The sequence below is a fragment of the Macaca mulatta genome, chromosome 7 (genome assembly GCF_049350105.2).
Source record: "Macaca mulatta isolate MMU2019108-1 chromosome 7, T2T-MMU8v2.0, whole genome shotgun sequence".
Taxonomy (NCBI): Eukaryota; Metazoa; Chordata; class Mammalia; order Primates; family Cercopithecidae; genus Macaca; species Macaca mulatta.
The window spans coordinates 168,849,165-168,855,164 of NC_133412.1; positions in this window are offsets into that span (position 1 = coordinate 168,849,165).

Below are 6,000 nucleotides of genomic sequence, written 5' to 3' on the forward strand. Positions count from 1 at the left end.
CATTCCACTTAAGAACTGTTTAGTAAATCTAGAAAACAGCTTTAAATTGTGCCTGAGAAGCATATAATAGCTACTGTGAAGCAGAGCAGAGGAACGGTGAAGAGAAAAGGCATTTTAAGGTCCAGGGGCTTACGGAGACGCATGGGGTGACCCAGGAGGACTCGTGTAAAGCCACATTCCTGTCTTATTTCCTGAGAGTAGCGTCACTGTAGGTCTGAAAGCTATGTGGGCATTTTGCGTAAGGGGAGCATTGTTTTCTTGGCAGTTGCCCTGGGAGCCCAGTGCAGTTGAGCTGAGGGCGGAGTCTAAGCCAATAGATGCCACTGAAGGTGCCCCTCACCTCAAAGATCCCTATGCCAGATTGGCCAGAATAGCCATGTTATTCCCCTCCTTGTGAACCTCCCGGGGCGCCTGGATGTGTCACAGTGAAGTCTCTGCTGCCCCAGAAAGCCTTCCCTGACCCCAGACGGAAGAGACCCCTTAATCCACTCTACAGCCCTGTTCTTTGCTCATCACCGCAGGACCTAACTACCTTTTACTTGGCTTTATTCAAATCCCCTCTGGCCAGCATACAGAGTGCCCCGAAAAATATATTTAGAAAAGAGCGAAGAATTTCCTTTCTTCATTCCTTTTGGATTAGTCACAAGAAATGTTAGGCTGTTAAAGGTTACAGCCTCACAACACCACAGGAGCTAAGGGCTGGGACTCAAGTCACACCATTACAGGTTACAGGTTCGCAACACAGTAGTAGCTAAGAGCCGGGACTTAAGTCACCCTCCCCGGATTTGCATGCCAGTCCTTGCCGGGTGTGCTACTGACCTCAGACGACTTAGGTACCTCCCTTCCTGCTTAAGTGGGCAAATAGCAGATGCCACCGACCTCAGGCGTGTTACAAGCTTAGATGACAGTACCTTATCGAGAACATGGCTCATAATGAGCTCTCCTGTAAGTTGACCCTGACAGTTAATGTTGGATTACACCTGGACTTCGTACCGTGCTGTGGTATCCACCACCGTTTGGAGGGTTTAAGGGAGTAGAGAAGGACAGGCTGATGAACAGAACATTGTCCATGTTTGGTTGCCTCGGGAACATAGAGACTCATTGTTGAACGCAAAGGACAAGATCTAATCCTTGTGATCATCTGTCAGCGGACTGCCCAGCAGCCCTAGGGGACGGCAGGGCCTTCAGCCAGAAAGAATTCCCTGTAAAGTATCTTTCCTACGATTACAGTTTGACTTACTGCCACCGAGTTTTATTTTTAAAAAGACTGCTTCTATTTCATACCAAAGTGGAGGGTCTTTTCTGAACGGATATGTTAGACAGTTACTGTGTTGAGTTATGCTTCAAAGAACGCAGTTTAACCTTGAGTGAATTCTAATTTAGCAGTAGCAAGGATTGTGGCACTGGGTTCTACTGTACCTCATTAGCCATTTTCACAGGGATTCATTTTGCCAGAAGGAGGAGGTAGAAATGTTCTCCGGTTCCTAGGAAATTTGGTGAGCAAATGTGGAAAGTATTTCCCGATTACTGAGCAAGCTATCAGCTTTGATCATCACCACCACCGATGAAGAAACCTTCCTGGGGAGGCCGTGCTGAGCCCGAGTCTGTGGGGACCTCTTCTGGCTCCGGACCCAGGCTGGGCAGAGGCTGAGACTTGAGCTGGGTGTCAGATACCCCTCACCCGTTGCCCTGAACTTGAGGGTGTTAGGGTGCAGTCAGAGTCTCACATAGGTATCATAATATTTCAGATCTCAAGGAGAACTTCACAGTTGTTCAGTACGTTTAAAAGTAAATTGCAATCCTGGGAAACTAGCCGCACACTTCCTGTTATTTTGGCCTTTTGAATTGTTTGGTTTTTTGTTTGTTTTTGAGATGGAGTCTCTCTCTGTTACCCAGGCTGGAGTGCAATGGTACTTCTTGGCTCACTGCAGCCTCTGCCTCCCGAGTTCAAGCGATTCTCCTGCCTTAGCCTCCTGAGTTGCTGGGATTACAGGCGCCTGCTACCATGCCCAGCTAATTGTATTTTCAGTAGAGATGGGGTTTCACCATGTTTGCCAGGCAAACTCCTGATCTTATGATCCACCAGCCTCAGCCTCCCAAAGCACTGGGATTACAGGCATGAGCCACTGCGCCTGGCCTTTAAGTTGTTTTTTAACTTTTGTCCATGATTCCTTAGTAAAGTCTCCTTAAAAGTATTCTTGGGAGAGCAGAGGACAAGGGGTGGTGTCAGTTACACCTGTCTAAGTTACTTCAGGTGCACTTTGTAAAAAATGTGGTGGGATGTCCATATCCTAATCCCCGGCGTGTGTGACTATGTTACCTGGGGTAAGTGTAAGCCGTGTTTAAGTTCAGGATCTTGAGATAGAGAGATTGTCTTGGATCACCTGGGTGGGCCCAGTGTAATTACAGGTGTCCTGGGCAGGAGGGAAGCAGAAGTGCCAGTGATGTACTCTGAAGAGGATGGAAGGGGCCGCGGGCCAAAGACTGCAGGCAGTCTCTAGAGCTGGAAAAGCCAAGGAGACGGATCCTCCCCTGGAGTCTCCAGAAAGAACACAGGTCATGAGTTTAGCCCAGTGAAAGTCATTTTAGACTTCTGACCTCCTGCCCTGTAAGATTAAAAATTGGTGTTGTTTTAAGCCAGTAAGCTTGTCATTTGTTACGGCGGCAAAAGGAGACTAATACACCTGGCTGCCTGGATTTTATGGTGGACACTTACTTGGTATGAGCAGACAGTGGGAAGGGTCAAACAATTATTGAGCATTTACATCCGTAATTTGGTCCTCACCAAAGATCTGCAAATGTGGGATATTCACTCTTCCTTTCAGAGGATGACACAGAGACTGGGAGGGGTCAGGTCACTTGTCCAAGGTCACTACCTGGTGGAATTCGAGCTGTGATCAAATCCATATTGTAGCGCCCTTCGGAGGCCCAGCTTAGTGAGTGCAGCCGCTTAGTGCAGCTGTGGCCGTGGTGTCCAGAGTGTTTGCCCTGTAGCCCTGAGAATAACTGAATTTGAGCTTCAGTTTCCTATTGAAAGAGCCAGGGAGGCCAGGGATTTTGGAAGTTGCCCCTGGCCATCCACTATCAAGTATGTGAAGGAAGCAGAGGATCCCACCTCTGAGGTCAGACAAATGGAAGGTGAATGCAAATAACGCCTCCTTGCAAATGATGCCTCCTTGCAAATGATGCCAGGGAAAGTCTCCTGGGCCCCGTGTGTTGTGCGGACAGGTGGCCAGGCCAGAGGTCCCGCTGGACTTCACTGTGAAATGCCAGACAGCAGGAAGTAAACAAAGTGCTTTATAAGTGAGCTCCCACGGGCTGCTGGCCTTTCCCTGCACTTCCGTCCGACCTCGGTCACAGCCCTGGGCAGGCTCAGATATTTCTACCCATACTCAGGGCCACCTGTTGCCCCAAGTTCTCACTTCCTGGCGGTGTCCCTCTGCCAGCCCTTGCTGCTGCCCCCACCTTCCTCTGTCTGCCCCCCACCCCCCAGCCTTTTCCTTGGTCACAGTTGTCCTTTTGTTCCCTGTGGTTGTCAGAAACATGGTCAAATAGGGTATAAGCTTTTAGTATCCCATTCATTTGCAATTTTAACCTTTTTTTAAATAAAATAATGCATGTATATAATTAGTCAAATGATACTTTAAAAACTACAGTATAATGAGAAACAGCACTCTCCTGCCTTTTCCCTTTTGATCCATGGGTTCTGTTCTCTATAGGCAACACATTTCCATTTCTTAAGCAGTTTCTTGTTCCCCTCCATATTTCATTTCCTTCCTTCCCTCCCTCCCTCCCTTCCTTCCTTCTTTGTTTTGTTTTGTTTTTTGATACTGGGTCTCACTTTGTTGCCCAGGCTGGAGTGTAGTGGTACAATCACGACTCACTGCAGCCTCGACTTCCCAGGCTCAGGCGATTTTCCCACCTCAGCCTCTAAAGTAGCTAGGACTACACGTGCGTGCCACTACGCTCAGCTACTTTTTTGTATTTTTAGAAGAGATGGGGTCTCACTGTGTTGCCAGGCTCGCCTCAAACTCCTAGGCTCAAGAGATCCACCCACCTGGGCTTCCCAAAGTGCTGGGATTACAGGCGTGAGCCACTGTACCTGCCAATGTTTTTTAATGTGTTTTTTAAACACTGCCAATGTTTTTTAATGTGCTTGTATTGCTATTTATTTGCTAATCAATCAGATATTATCTAACCTCTTTGCCATTTTGATAGATAAGAATGCTCTCATATGATCATCAATCTATCCTACTCACTGTTCCCTATACAATTAGCACAATCATCAATCTTTACATTATTATTGACAGTATATATGTTAGTGAAATAAATATATATAAATAAGCAAATGCTATATTCCTTTTTTAACTTTTATCTCCCTTTGTTAAAAATTGTCTTTTTTTTAGTTGTTTATTTTCTATTTGATTATTTCGTATTGGATTTTTATACAGTGCACAGGCATCTGCCAAATACCTGTCAATAAAGTGTTTGAACAGAAGCATCACATAACTCATGGTCGCCCTTGACCCCTACCAAGCTCCCTCCTGGAATCCTCCACTGTCCAGCTGCTGTCTGATGTCTGTCATCATCCTTGCTCTTCCGGTGTTGGATTTTCTGTTCCCTGTGTCCCATGTCTTGGTCTTTTTGTTTTATTCCTTTGCTCTGCTGGAGCACATCTTGCAAAAGCTTCCTAAAGAAGATGCATGGGAGGTTCACTTTTTGAGACCAGGTCGTTGGAAAAGGTTTCCTTATACCCATATTGTTATACAACTCGGGTCTGCCTGCTCAGCACGTAAGACCAGATATCCACACTGAGGCTTTGCAGCAGTAGAAAGGAAGCCATTTGTTTGCAGGGTACCACGCAGGGAGGACCAGGAAGCGAATGCTCAAATCCTGACCACCCCCCCCCCGCCCCCGATGACTTGTGGGTAAGGGTTTTTAGACGCAGGGGTGCATTTCAGGAAAGCAGAAGCTACAGGCAAAATCATAAATCAATACATAGAGATTACACATTGGTTTTGGCCTAAAAGGGTGGGATATTGTGAAGGAGAGGTGGGGCTTACAGTTAGGTTCAAAGATATTCTGATTTGCAATTGGTTAAGGAAGAGAAGCTTTGTTTCCAACTTTGGGGTCAGCAGAAAAGAATATTATCTCAGGCTCATGGGTGTGAGCTGAGAGGCTCCCTTCAGGCCCCTGAGGAAGAAACTTAGAACAAAGAATGAAGGTCAGACTTCAGTCCCCAGTTCCCTGACCTGAGATATACGTGCCAGTGATTTGTTGGGTGGGGGTCCGGGTTTGTAAAAAACTCAGACATATGTTAAGATGTTATCTTAGTTTCTATAGGGAACCAAACATCTCATGACTAACTTCCTGGCTACTAGCTGAGGCTACTATTGCCTTCTTATTCATCAAGTTGCTTATTTAATTCTCAGAGCTAGCTGGTGCCTCGAATTTCCCTTGGAAGCTTCATGGGACCAGGGGGCCCTGTTTTGTTTCCTGGTGTACTCCAAGTGCTTAGAATCACGCCCAACAGAGGTAGGAGCTCGCTATGTACTTACTGAATGGATAGACGGGTGTTAGGGTCACAGCTGCAGCCAGACATGGCTCCTCATAGGTGAGTGGGGTGTGGCTGAGAGCACACAAAGCTCTGCCATGACAGCAGAGTCTGCGTGGGCATCGGGAGGCACAGAGTGCGGGTCTCCTGGGGCTAGGGGCCATTGAGAAGTGATGCCAGCACAAGTCTTAGAGGACAATGCGCCTGGGACTACCAGGCAGCACCAGACAACACCAGATGACCTCAGTAGGTCATCTTTGCTGTCACACCCTAAGGAGATAGTGTGCAGCTCACAGTGGTGGCCCCATCAAGTGGACAGGGTCCCACAAGATCATGTGTTATGCTCAGCAGTGATTCTGCTGGCAGAACCTGTACCTTGACATTGAGCCAGACCCTGAGTGTGTGGCAGGCCCTGGGCATGTCGCACTGTAGACGTGTGTGTGGCT